The sequence below is a fragment of the Lemur catta genome, chromosome 17 (genome assembly GCF_020740605.2).
Source record: "Lemur catta isolate mLemCat1 chromosome 17, mLemCat1.pri, whole genome shotgun sequence".
In the NCBI taxonomy this organism is placed as follows: Eukaryota; Metazoa; Chordata; class Mammalia; order Primates; family Lemuridae; genus Lemur; species Lemur catta.
The window spans coordinates 35443336-35458153 of record NC_059144.1 but is presented as its reverse complement, the minus strand read 5'-3'; the positions used below and the strand labels follow the sequence as shown (position 1 = coordinate 35458153).

At 37.1% G+C, this 14818-nt stretch overlaps 1 protein-coding gene and 1 pseudogene across 2 annotated transcripts in view; one reads left to right on the top strand and one right to left on the bottom strand.

The window, feature by feature from the left end:
* Positions 1-14818, top strand: part of SEL1L2 (SEL1L2 adaptor subunit of ERAD E3 ligase) — a 94109-nt gene that overhangs the window by 826 nt on the left and 78465 nt on the right. The window lies entirely within an intron of this gene.
* LOC123622804 lies at positions 11971-14395 on the bottom strand (annotated as a pseudogene).

Sequence of the window (14818 nt, the reverse complement as noted above, 5' to 3'; positions counted from 1 at the left end):
ACATGATCATCCCAATCAATGTAGAAAAAGCATTTGACAAAATTCAACATCATATGTGATTTAAAAAACATGCAGTGAACTAGGAATAGAAGGAAACTTCTGCCGGGCGCGGTGGCTCACGCCTGTAATCCTAGCACTCTGGAAGGCGGAGGCGGGTGGATCATTGGAGCTCAGGAGTTCGAGACCAGCCTGAGCAAGAGCGAGACCCCGTCTCTACTAAAAAAAATAAAAAGAAATTAGCTGGACAACTAAAAATATATAGAAAAAATTAGCCGGGCATGGTGGCGCATGCCTGTAGTCCCAGCTACTCGGGAGACTGAGGCAGGAGGATTGCTTGAGCCCAGGGGTCTGAGGTTGCTGTCAGCTGGGCTGACGCCATGGCACTCTAGCCTGGGCAACAGAGTGAGACTCTGTCTCAAAAAAAAAAAAAAAAATGAAGGAAACTTCCTCAACTAATAAAAAGTATTCTCAAAAAACCCACGGCTACTATATTTAATGGTGAAAAGACTGAATGCTGTCCCCCTAACATTAAGAATAAGACAAGGATGTCCACTGTTGTCATATCTATTTAACATTATGCTGGAAGGTCTAGTCATGGCAATTAGACAAGAAAAAAAATAGAAGAAATCAAGATTGGAAAGGAAGAAGTAAAACTATCTCTGTTCACAGATGACATGATCTTGTGTACCGAAAATCCTAAGGAATCTACTACAAAACTATTAAAACTAATAAAAGAGCTCAGCAAGGCTGTAGCATAAAAGATTAATGTATAAAAATCAATTCTGTGTCTATACAGTAACAATGAGCAAACCAAAAATAAAATGAAGAAAGCAGTTTTATTTATAATTGTATCAGAAAACGAAGTACATAGGAATACACTTTACAAAAGAAGCACAAAACTCATTCTCTGAAAACCACAAAAATTATTGAATTTCAATAAATTCAATAGATTTCAATAAATGAAAATATTTCCCATTTTCATGGTTCAGAAAACTTAATATTGATACGATGGCAGTGCTCTCCAAATTGATCTACAGATCCAACACAATCTTTCTCAAAACACCGGCTGACTTCTTTTTAGAAATTGACAAACTGATACTAAAATTTACATGGAAATAAATGTTCTTGAAAAAAAAAAGAAAAAATTGGAGGATTCTTACTTCACGATTTCAAAACTTACTACAAAGCTACAGTAATCAAGACAGTGTAGTACTGACTTGAGAATAGACATATAGATCAATGGATACAACTGACAATTTACAGAAAAAAACTCACATTTATGGTTGATTGTTCTTTGGCAAGGGTGCCATGATGTCCATGACAACTCAATGGGAGGGGGAATAATCTTTCCAACAAATGGTGCTGGGACAACTGAATAGCCATATGCAAAAGAATGAATTTGGACCCCTACCTCATGCAATATACACAAATTAATTCAAAATGAATCAAATATCTAAATATAGTAGCTTAAGCTTTAAACCTCTTACAAGAAAATGTAGGCATAAATCTTCCTGACCTTGGATTAGGCAATGATTTCTTAGATATGCCACCAAAAGCACAACCAAAAAAAAAAAAAAAGATTACATGGATATCAAAATTAAAAACTCCTGTGCTTCAAAGGACATCATCAAGAAACTGAAAAGACAACCTACAGAATGGGAGAAAATTTTTGCAACTCATATATCCAATGAGAATTCAGTATTCAGAAAATATGAAGAACTCTTACAAGTCATCAACAGAATGACAAACAACTCAATTAAAAAATGGGCAAAGAAATTAAATAGACATTTCTCCAGAGAAAATGAAAAAATGGCCAAGCACATGAAAAACGTTCAACATCTTTGGTCATTAAGGAAATGCAAACAAAAACATCAATGAGATATCACATCATGCCCATTAGGATAGCTATAATAAAATAAAGGAAAATTATCAAATTTTAGCAAGGATGTGGAGAAATAGAAACTGTCATACATTGCTGGTGAGAATATATTATAAAATGGTACAGCCACTGTGGAAAACAGTGTGGTAGTTCCTCAAAAAGCTAAATATAGATTTACAATATAATCCTTTAATTCCACTACTAGGTATATACCCAAGAGAAATGAAAACATACATTTACACAGAAATTTGCACGCAAATGTTTATAGAACCATTACTCATTATTGATTAAAGGTGGAAACAACCCAAATGTCAATCAACAAATGAGTAGGTAAGCAAGTTATGGTATATAAATACAGTGGAATATTACTCAGCCACAAAACAGAATGAAATACTGATACATGCTACAATTTGAATGAACCTCAAAAACATTATGCGACGTGAAAGAACCAGACAAAAGGTTGCATGTTGCATGATTCCTATTATATGAAATATCCAAAACAGGCAAATTCATAGAGACAGAAAACAGATTAGCAGTTGCCAGGGGTGGGGAAGGAAAGAGTGGGGGGTGACAATTTAATAGGTATGGAGTGTATTTCTGGGGTGATGGAGAAGTTACGAAACTAGAGTGAGGTGGTGATTGCACAACTTTGTGAATGTACTAAATGGTACTTAATTATACCTTTTAAAATGGGAACTTTTATGAATTTCACCCCAATTTTTAAAAAATTATGCAACATTTTGAAAAACAGTCTGGTGATTCCTCACAGGTTAAACATAGAGTTACTATATGATCCAACAGTTCCACTCCTAGGTATATATCCAAGAGAATTGAAAACATGTTTCCATAGAAAAACTTGCATGGCAGCATTATTCATAATAGCCAAAAAGTGGAAATAACTCAAATGTCCATCAGCTGATGAACAGATAAATAAAATGTAGTATATCCATACAATGGAATATAATTCAGCAAAAAAAACCAATACAAAGTACAATATGGATGGACCTTGAAAATGCTATGTTGAGCAAAAGTAGGTAGACACAAAAGGCCATATATTATGTGATTTCATATACATGTAATGTCCAGAATACACAAATACACAGACTGAAAGTAGATTACTGGTTGCCTAAAGCTGGGAGGTATGAAGAAATTGGAGAGATGGTAGCTAAGGAGCAAAGGATTTCTTTCAGGGTAATGAAAATGTTCTAAAATTAATTGTAGTGATGCTTTCACAAATTTGTGACTATCCTAAAGGCCACTGCATTGTATGGATAAAAAGAAAATTTAATGAAAGCTATGTGCCAGGAGTATTGGGAATATAAGAATATTTAAGACACAGTCCTTATCCCTGAGCAACTTAGAGTCTCAAAGAGAAAAGCAAAAGTGAATAAATTGCAAAGTGTCATAGACATTACAGTAGAAGTATTTACTGGGTACTGTAGTACACAAATGAGGGAGAGCCCAATTCTACCAGTGTGTGGAGTGGTCAGAGAGGTTTCATAAAGGAAATGGCATAAATTGAATCTTGAAAGATTAGCGAGTGTTCACCAAGCAGGCAAGGGAGAGCAAGAACATTTGAGACCAGATAAAGGGAACAAAGACCCAGAGGAATAAAAGAGCATGATCTATAAATAAACATATCAGTTTGCTGTGTTGTCAAATGTAGGAAAGAATATAGCAACTGATGAAACTGGAGTGGTAGGCAGAGACTTTGTGTGACAGTCTATGAAGTTTGGGTTCTATCCTGCAAGCAATGGGGAGTCATTTAAGGATTTACTCATTGAAGAACATGAATAGAATAATGGCTTAGAAAAATGACTTTGAGAATAGAATAGGGGTTACTAGCGGTGGAGAAGGGTCGGGGGTTAGGGGTATTGCCAAAGGTTGGTTAACAAATACAAGTACAGCAAAATAGGAGGAATAAGTCCTTGTGTTCTATAGATGACTATAATGAACAATTTACTGTATATTTTCAAATAGCTAGAAGAGCAGATTTTGAATGTTCCCAACACAAAGAAATGATGAGTATTCAAGGTGATGGTTATACTAATTATCCTGATTTGATCATTACACATTGTATATACCTATCAAAAACCACCCCATCCCATAAATGCATACATTATTGTGTCAATTAAAAATAATAATAAAGGCCGGGCACAGTGGCTCACGCCTGTAATCCTAGCACTCTGGTAGGCCGAGGTGGGTGGATCGCTTGAGGTCAGGAGTTTGAGGCCAGCCTGAGCAAGAGTGAGACCCCGTCTCTACTAAAAATAGAAAGAAATTATCTGGCCAACTAAAAATATATATAGAAAAAAAAATAGCTGGGCATGGTGGCGCATGCCTGTAGTCCCAGCTATTCAGGAGGCTGAGGCAGTAGGATCACTTAAGCCCAGGAGTTTGAGGTTGCTCTGAGCTAGGCTGACGCCACAGCACTCACTCTAGCCCGGGCAACAGAGTGAGACTCTGTCTCAAAAAATAAAAAATAAAAATAATAATAATAAAGCAATAAAAGATTTAATAGCAAAAAAAAAAAAAATAGGTTCAAGAGGTTCCATGTCCTTTAGCCAAAAAAAACCCAACAACAACAACAAAGAAAGAAAAATTATTTTGGCAGTGGAATGGTGGATGGATTTTAGCTATATAACTCTGGTGGCAATGTAACCAGAAGACTATTAAATGGTTAAACCAGAAACAATCACGACTTAAACTATAGCAATAGCAGTGGGGACTGAGAGGAACAGATGGGTAACAAAGCTGGAGAGAATAGTGTCACAGAAGTCCAATGTGAGAGAGTGCCGAGAAGATGGGAAGAGCCAGTAGTGCAAAATGCCAGAGAGAAAGGGAAAGAAAAGAAAGGGTCAACAAGTGACCAGTGAATTTAATAGCTGAGAGGTCTTTGTGTCTCCAGGGTAGTTTTAGTAGAGAAGCAAGATAAAAACTTGATTTCAATTGGTAGAAGTGAACAAAAGGAGAGAAAGTAGGGACAGTGATGATGATTACAGAGCTCTTCCTGGATTATGGCACTTTGTAGAGTCAGACTTGAGTTTTCAATGGATCATTTATTGATTGCATGTGTACAGAGACCCAGAAAAGTAGTAAGTGGGGGAGAAGACATCGCTTTACAAGCTAAAGTACTAAAAGACCTAAGATTCATACTTAAAATCAGCTCTTAAACTCACTTTTTTTCTCTCCCTGTTCCTCTAGTTCTCACAGCAAAACAGACAGGTCTACCCTTTTTCACCCAAGTATACCTTGCAAGCTTGCATATTGCCTTTTTATGCATTTTTTCACCTGATATGTATTGTACTTTGATTTTACCTATATAAAAATATTGAGGGGGTCATAACTATGTGACTGTCCCTCACTTTATGTTTACCTAAGGAAAATTCTAAAAAAGTTACTAAGATTATTTTTCCCTTTTGGTAAATCCTCAGAATAGAACAGTTGAAGATGGTGGAAAGAATGAGCAGCCCATCCCAAGGCGTATGGCTTAGAAAAATGCAAGGAAACCTAATAAAACATTTTTTCTCTATTCACCATACCAATCCAGCTGCTGATTTAAGGTACTATAAGATACACAAGGGCTGTCCAGAAAGTATCCAGACATTGTTAATATTTATTTATTTAATGGCATCAATTATCTCTCCCTGCTCCTCTGGTTCTCAAGTACAAATCCTCAAAATTGTGTGACCATGCAGTTCTAATTCCTTAAGTATCATCTAATTCAATGTTTTTACAGATAATAAGACTGAGGCCAAGCACGGTGAAATTGCTTCTCCAGTGTCATTCTGCAAAGCCACGTATGGACACAGAGACTCCTAATCTTTTACATTTATTCATTCCTTTATTCCTTTACCAAATCCTATCAATTCTACATCCTCAGTGCTTCTCCTATCTATGCATTTTTACTGTCTCAATTTAAAATCTCATTTTAGTATCTTTAACTACACTATTGTACTTCCAACTCCCCTCTCTCTTATCTGCAATACACTACTGACAGAAATAATATTCCTGTACTCCAGATATAATCATGGTTTTCGCCTGTTCAAACAACCACTTTACACAAAATAAAGTTCTTTTTTTTTTTTTACAATAGACTGTAATCCAATATGATTTTCCAATATGATTTTTGTTTATTTCTGAGACAGAGTCTTACTCTATTGCCTAGGCTGGCGTGCAGTAGCACAATCATAACTCACCGCAACCTCAAACCCCTGGGCTCAAGCGATTGTCCTACTTCAGTCTCCTGAGTAGCTGGGACTACAGTCAGATGCCACCATGCCCTGCTAATTTTTCTTTTATGTTTTTTTTTTTTTTTTGTAGAGACGAGGTCTCACTATGTTGCCCAGGCTGGTCTCGGACTCCTGGGCTCAATCTACCCTCCAGCCTCGGCCTCCAAAAATGCTGGGATTACAGGTGTGAGCCACCACTCCTGGCCTCAGAATAAAGTTCTAATATCTTGTCCAGTAGTCAACATCCTATGGAATTAGATCCCAGCTTCGTTTCCATTTTGTCTTAGCTACACACATACTTTATTTCAACCCATTCAAACTGTTAGCACTCAGTATACCTAACTAATTCTCCCCTCCGTATCTTTTTCAATCTATTCTGCAGATGATCTGCCTTCAGGGATGCACTATCATCCCCTCTTCTACTCCATCAGCACCGTAAATCTCCAGCGTAACATTCTATTCATGTTTTAAGGTCCCTCTCAAGATCTACTTCATCAAAAAAAACAAACAACCAAAGTTTCCCAACCTCTTCCTTAGAGCCATTATGCCTTTCTCATCCTATGCATCAAGATCTCATAATTGAGTTAGTTTTCAGCTCCCTCACCAGATTGTCAACTACCTGAATACAGAGACTGTGTCTTACTTGCCTCTTATATTAATAGCTCATATAGCTCATTGCAGAACTTGACACTTAGGAGATGCTCAAAACACTTGTAAAATTCAATACTAATTAATATCCATGTAACATTAAAATTTGTAAAATAGGATCATGCAAACATTTTTATTATTATAAATTTATAGATATTTAAAAACCCTGAAGTAGACAGTATGGTAAGACTTAAATCCTCTAATGGGAATCTAGTGTTTTCACTTCATATTATCTCTTTGTTCTCCTAAGTCTGTATTCTCCAAAGGACTGCTCTGGGTATTTGCCTCATATTTCCTTGCCTCAGGCAGTTTCTACATACTACCAAACAGCCAGAGGTAAGCTAGAAAATTCAATCTATCATCGAAATATTTTTAAATGTAGTATACATATGTTTGCCTTCATATAGAACAAAGAGCCAGGTGATTGATTGAATTATTTGCTTTTCAACCTGTTGTTTTGGCAGTATGATGATTACATAAACTCCAACAGTGGCATTTTATCAGTTTTTTGTTGATTTTATAATTTTGCTGGATTCTTCCCTTTATTAACTGTAATCATCCAGACTTATTTGTATAGTTTATCAGCCAATGAGATATGGTAGGCAATAAAAAATGGTTCTTAAGACTTCTTTAAGCCTATCCCCACGGACTTGGAACCAAGGTCACAGTGCTAGGATTGAAAAGAATATTCCACGATGGATAAAGTGATGTATACTCTGCAGCTTCCCTGATTGAGAAATTAAAAAAAACAAAAAAACCTCATCCATTCTGGAAACAAATAAGATTTGTTGTAATTAAAAGTAAATCATAAAGAATAACTAAGAGACAGAATAAGAGATGGAAATGAATTGAAAGAAGAAACTTTTGCCGAAAATGTGCAAAAGAGAATACTGCTAGAAAAGATGTACTAGTGGGCCCAGAAACAAACGGAAAGTGCACTGGGGGAAAAGGGAAGGGTGATTGATTAGAATCCACGGTAGGACCAGCCTAGCCTAGCAGTTCTGACTGCTCCCAACTCCCCTTACCACCACCACCACCACCAGGTGCACAGGAGAGGAGAGGACTTTTATTTCTAGTAGTGAAAGGCTAGATTACTAGGCTATTGGACCAACTTTCCCACAGAAATTAAATGGTATATAAAATATGCAAGTTTCTTAAATGCATCAAAGAGTTGTGGAGACAGTAAAGATCTAACAGATAAAAATCTAAGAAAAAACTAGAAGCCAGAGAAGTAAGCACAGAGCACCTGAGCAGGGCTACAACTTGCCTCACTCTCATCCCAGCCCAGCACCTGAACATCAAAGCAGCTTTTGCCCTGAGCCAGACAAGCATAGGCTTTGGTTTTAATGGCCTCACAGGCAAGGAGGATAGACTCCAATGCTCAAGATCTGTCCAAGGTGAGGAGTCTAATAGGAAATCTTTTCAACATTAACCTAGAACCATAAAGTGCTATAATCTTAGAATAAGGGCAAAGTAGGAGTAAACCCACCGCTTTCCAAGTCCAGGGATCTGTAGACTTGACATTTCACACAGCAGAGAGAAAAGGAAAAAGAAACGCCTATCTCTGAGAAGCTATGGTCAAGGGCCAGCCCTCCTGGAGACTGTAAGTCTGGGTTTACATTGCCTGGGTATTCCCAGGAATCCCAAGCCTAGAACTATTAATACTTCTAAGGTTAGATCTAGGCACCTAGGTTAGGCCTCAGGTACCTGGCAAAAGTAAATTCATGTTTTCTCCATGGGAAGACAACTTCATCATAGGTCTCAAAGAATCTACTCAGATAAAGTTTGCAATACATAGTTAAAAATAAGTAAGTACACAGGAGACAAAGAATCATTAAGTGGGAGCATTTGGGGGGGCATTTGGGCCAGAGATGTAGGCTACTGCTGCAAATGGCTAGTGATAATCATGGAGTCCCTATTCCTAGAAGACTAGCTCCGCTCCTGTTACACCCTGATAGTACATCCTGCAATACCCACGTCAGGGGTAAAAAGCTGAGGTAATTAGTTACAGCATTCACAGACAGGTTAACAAGGGAAATCCAAGTCCAATATGCATATATTAAGATTCAGCAAACGTTTGAGGAAAACTTCACACCATGAAAAAAAAAAGCATCAGCCTACACACACACACACACACACACACACTCACACACACCAGTAACACCTGATGAAACAGAATAGAGCAAATGGTTGAAGACTTTAAAACATAAAATGATTACCATAATAAGTATTTAGAGAAGTTATTGTATCCATGAAACAAGAGCAGATTTTAATGAAAGAAAAAAAGATATTTTAGAAATGAAATATCTGATAGCAAAAATTAAAACTTCAAGGCTGAAAAGTAAAATTGACATAGCTGAAGAGCAACCTGGAGGCCCAAAGATCAAACTGAGCAATTCTCTCAGACTATAATGCAAATGCACAGGGAGATGATCAGTATGAAATAAAGGTTGAGGGACTTGCGGGACCCCTCCAAAAGTTACAATATACATAGTAAATTTTCCAGGGAAAGAAAATAGAACTCAGAGGACAAGTAAAGAAATCAGATAAAATTCCCCAGGGATGAAAAAAGTCAAGTTTTTACATTAAGTTCCACTGAGTGCCAAGCAAGAAGACTGAGAAAAGATCCACTCTAGAAAATAGTGGTAAAATTTTAGTACTTCATGGATAATGAGAAAATCCTAAAAACTTCTGAAGAGAAAAGATGTTATTACAAACAAAAAGCATCATCTTGACTTCAAATTCATTAACAACATTGAGTATTAAAAGACACTGGAGAAATATTTTCTACAATGCTAAGGGGAAAATGATTTTAAACTGAGAATTCTATAATCTGACAAACTATCAGATAAGCGTAATGACATTTTCAGACGTGAATGGATTTGAAAATTCATCACCCACAAACCCTTGCTGAAATAATAACTAGGAGACATGAAAAATGAATCCAAGAAGACGACCAAAAGTCAATGGTAAGCAAAGTAACCTTTAAGACTTCTGATAAATGTAAATAAATGTTCATTTTAATTTTTTAAAATAAAACAATCACAAAAATTCATTTTTAAAAATCCCTTTTAAAGTAGCAACAGATATTATAAAATAGGAATAAATTTAATGAAGGTAGAATAAAACATATGAGGAATAAAAAATGAAATTTTTCTGAAGAACATTAAACAGATAACATAAATAAATGAAAACTATTCACCTGAATGAATCTCAATATTGTAAATATGCCAGGCTTTTATAATTAACATGTAAATCCAATGCAATCCCAAGTCAAAATATCAACAGACTTCTAAATGAATCTGACAAGCTTATTCTAAAATTTATTTAGAAAAGAAATTATGCTAGAATTCCCAAGTTTCAAAAAGAGGAACACTGAGGGTGTGTGTGTGTGTGTGTATCCCCACACAGAGAAGTTCTTGCTCAGCCAGATAGTAAAATATGCAATTACAAATCTACAGTAATTAGGGTATTGGCAGAAGAATAGACAAATAGATCAAGACAGTAGAACAGAGAAGTAAAAAATGGACCAAAGTATGCATTCAGGAATTTAGTACATGAAAGGAGGTTTTCCAATTCAATAGGAAAGAGATGGACTATAGTGAATACTATTGACAAATTGTCTATTCATTTAGGAAAAACTGTTAGATCCTACTTCATATCAACCACAAAAAAATGATTCCCCATGGATTAAAAATGCCAATTGTAAAAGCAAAAACTATAAAAATAGTTTAAGAAAATATAAAAGAATATAGATTCAAATGCTTGGTAAGAAAGCCTTCTTGAACAAAACACACACAAAAATGTGAGGAAAGGATTCACCATTTTTGACTGCATCAGAATTTAAGATCTCTACTGAAAAGGACACCATAATAGTTAAATGACTGAAAACAGACTGAAGAATGCATTTACAACATACATACCAACCAAATAATATCCAGAATACATAATGAACTCCTAAAGATAATTTTTAAGAAAGAGCCTACTAGAAAGATGGGAAAATTACCTAACATTCAGTACTTTGGAGAGGAAATACAAATGTCCCCAAATGTGAAAAGATGGTTAACTATACCAGTAATCATGCAAGTGAAAATTAACAATGAGACACCAGCGTTGTCACAATACATTGGCAAAAACTGAAAAGTGTTGATTAAGGTGAGGAAAAGTTAATATTCTAATATATGTAATATATACTGTGTGTGGAAGTATTACATGTATAATATATAACGTATATAAAAATATAATGTGTGTGGAAGTATAAATCAGAGTAATTTCCTGGAAAGTCAATTTACATTATTAATATTTAAAATGAGCACACTACCTCTTAAATGAGCTAATTCATTACTCATCTACTCTAGAAAATCCTCATATTTCACAGGAAACATCTTCAGAGTTATCCATTACAGTGTTGTTTGTAATAACAAAATAATTGAAAACACCAAGAATGTCTGTCCATGTCTAGTGATTAAATGGCAACACAACTGTAGAGACAACTTTCTTCTAACCCTGAGATTCTAGATTTTATTTTACAGTATGTCAGAAGTACTCAAGAACAAGATGACTGACAAACAATTTCTACACAAATAGTAATACAAACTAATTCTTATCTCCATTCAATGTATGTTGAACATTACCTCAAGTGCTCATATTAACAGTATTAATATCAAGGTTACTATATATTTCCAAGATCATGTATATAATTTTATATTTTATATATTTGTATTAAAATATACCAAAATACTAAAAAACGCAAAACTTGGCTGGGTGTGGTGGCTCACACCTGTAATCCTAGCACTCTGGGAGGCCAAGGCAGGAGGACTGCTTGAGGCCAGGAGTTCAAGACCAGCCTGAGCAAGAGTGAGACCATTCTCTACAAAAAATAGAAAAATTAGCCAGGTGTGGTGGTGCGTGCCTGTAGTCCCAGCTACTCGGAAGGCTGAGGCAGGAGGATTGCTTGAGCCCAGTAGTTTGAGATTGCAGTGTGTTATACACCCACTGCACTCTAGCCTGGGTGACAGAGCGAGACTGTCTCAAAAAAAGCTCAAAACTTTAGCAGTTTTCTTTTTTGTTCGTTTGCCTCTAAGGCATTTATTCAAAGAAAAAAAAACTACAAGATGCCCATCAGTTGGCTCCCTTCCCTCCCTGCTCCTGCTGCTCCTCACCCCCCCAAAATTGAGCCCTGGCTGGGGCTGAGTAGCAGGACAGCCCTTCTCAGATAAGGTCAGCAACACTGAGGGGCATGTCCTTAATGGAGGTGTTGCAAAAGGTCTCAACTCTAAGAGTCCACTTGTGTTCTTCTGTTACCATGTTAACAGCCACAGCCTTACAGCCAAACCATCCACCGTGACCAACACTGTGGATGACTAAAGAAACCTGCTGCACATCAATGCCTTTAGCCAGCAGGTCAGTGGTAATCAACACTGTGATGGAGCCCGAATGGAACTCCCTCATGATCACGTCTCATTCCTTTTGGTTTATATCTCCATGCATGGCAGAGACAGTGAAGTCCTGAGCATGCATCTTCTCAGTGAGCCAGTCAACCTTCCTTCAGGTATTGATGAAGATGACTGCCTGGGTGATGGTCAGGGTTTCACACAAGTTACACAGTATGTATAGCTTCCACTCCTCTCGTTCCATGTTGATGTAGAATTGACAAATACCCTCCAGGGTTAACAGTTCCTTCTTGACAAGAATTTGAATGGGGTCCCACATGAATTTCTTGGTTACCTCAAGCACATCAGAAGGCATTGTAGCTGACAGCAAAACTGCCTGGATGTTGCTGTTGAGCTTTGGAATAAGTCATAGATCTGGTTCTTGAATCCACAGCTTAACATTTCATCAGCTTCATCCAGCACAAACATCTTGATGTATCTGGGAGATAGTTATCTCCGGTTAAGCCTGTCAAACACTTGCCCAGGGGTGCCCACAGTGATATGGGGAGCTTCCATCTGCAGCTTCTGCACCTCAGCATGCATGTTTGTGTCCCCAGTGCAGGCATGACAGGAGGCACCCAGATAGTCTCCTAATGCCATGACCACCTTCTGTATCTGCTGAGCCAATTCTTGAGTGGGTGCTGGGACCAAAGCCTGGGTGGCCTTTAGAGCCAGTTCAGTCTGCTATGGCAACTGTGGCCATTTTGCCAGTCCCAGATTGGGCTTGAGAGATCACATAATAACCCTTGAAACAAGGAAGAATGGCTCATTGCTGGATGGCAAAGGGCTTCTCAAAACCACCGGCATAAATGCTACAAAGGAGGGACTCCAAGAAGTTTATGCCATCAGAGCTGTCAACAATCTCATTCCAGTTACTCTCAATGACACCTCTGGGCTCCATCTCACAGGACCCATTGTCTTTGGATCTATTGGTTTAAAGCACAAGTTTTGACCCTGTCAGACTGAAGCACTCAAAAATCCTGACAGCTGAGCCCTTTCTGTCAGCAACTGGCCCTGCACGATGCCATCAACCTTCACTCCCAGATACAACCCCTGCCAGTTCCCAGAAGATACTCAGAGGAGTTATTAATACTTTAAAACTGAGCCAGGCCTTTGCCCCATCATGAGAGCAGCTCAGGCCAGGCCACCCTGGGCACAATGGGGTAACCCTCCCTGAAGACCCAGAAGCTGGAAGGCCCACCGCGAGGCTCACAGCACCTGGACATGGTGCTTGCTGCCAGGCTGACGTGTGCTGGGCCTAACCTAGCTCAAAGCCAAAGCACATGCATCTGGAATTTTCTACACAGTTATTTCCTGTGTTGGCTAATTCAGTAGTACCAAGTAAAATATCTATATTTAAACTTCTGTCAGTTTTAATTCTCATTACATGAATTATTTAAATAATACTTTTAATTACTCCAAACTATATTGTAGTAATATCAGGTTATACTATTTCATGCCGCAGTTATTTAGATCACTGGAGAAGACATGGCAAGCATTAGTGCCCTGCCCAAAATCATTTACAACATCCATTTACAAAGGAAACTTTAATTCTAAGACTAGAATTAAAGACTTCTGAATCTCATTACCTGCTCTACTGATAATCCACATTTCTTTATCTCTAAAGAGAGACATACTGATAATGGAAGGACAGAACAGCTAAGAGCTCCACAAGTTCTGAACCTGCTTTGAAACTGGTTCTTATAATACCCAGAGCAAATCATCTACATCAAGTTGCCTAAAGTAACTGGTCAATTACTTCTCTTGGTTCAATCCATCAATCACACATACTTAAATACATATAAACTTAAAAGCCCTCTAAACCAAGTCAGCCCATTCTCAAATTTATAATGTTCTAATCATGTGAAGCAGTGTGGCTAAAAAGTCCATTAGCTCAACTAGGGAAAAAAAGAATAATAATGTTGCACTCATGTGTCATCTTTGTTTTTGAAAAATAACATATAAAGAGTAAAACTTAATATAACTACTTAACTGAAGATTGTTGCAGTTATGAAACGTAACAACATTAAAAATATTCTTTTGAATAGGAAAACCATCATCATTATATAAAAAAAATTATCTTTGTGTCTATGGAATTTAATTTGATAGTTCCAAACCTGAGATTCTTTGATTCTAAGTTTTTCACAGTAACTTGAAAGGTACTTTGGTTGAATTTTAGATTCAGGAACAGAATTGTATGCCATGTTATAACCAATTTTAATTAAGACATTTAATTAATTACCCATAGGGTGCTATGGGTAAACCTAAAACAAGAGAAATAGAGAGAGAAATGGGAGTTGTCCTCAGAGATCTTACAATCCGTAGAATAAAATTCAGTATATGATTGTGTACAAAACATAAGTGACACAGAACATGAGTCCTGAAGAAGTACCAAAAAGGGAGCGTCATCAAAGACTGTAATATTACAGGGAGACCTACAGGTAGGAGGGTAAATTTAGTCATTTAACAAATATGTATGAAGAATCTATTATAGGACAGGAACTATGGTAGGCATCTGGACCCAATGCTGAAACAGGACAGACATATCCTGGAAGTATGAGTAAAATCTGGATATTAGGAAAAGAAAGTAAAGGATTCCAAATTAGAAAATATACATAAACAAAGTA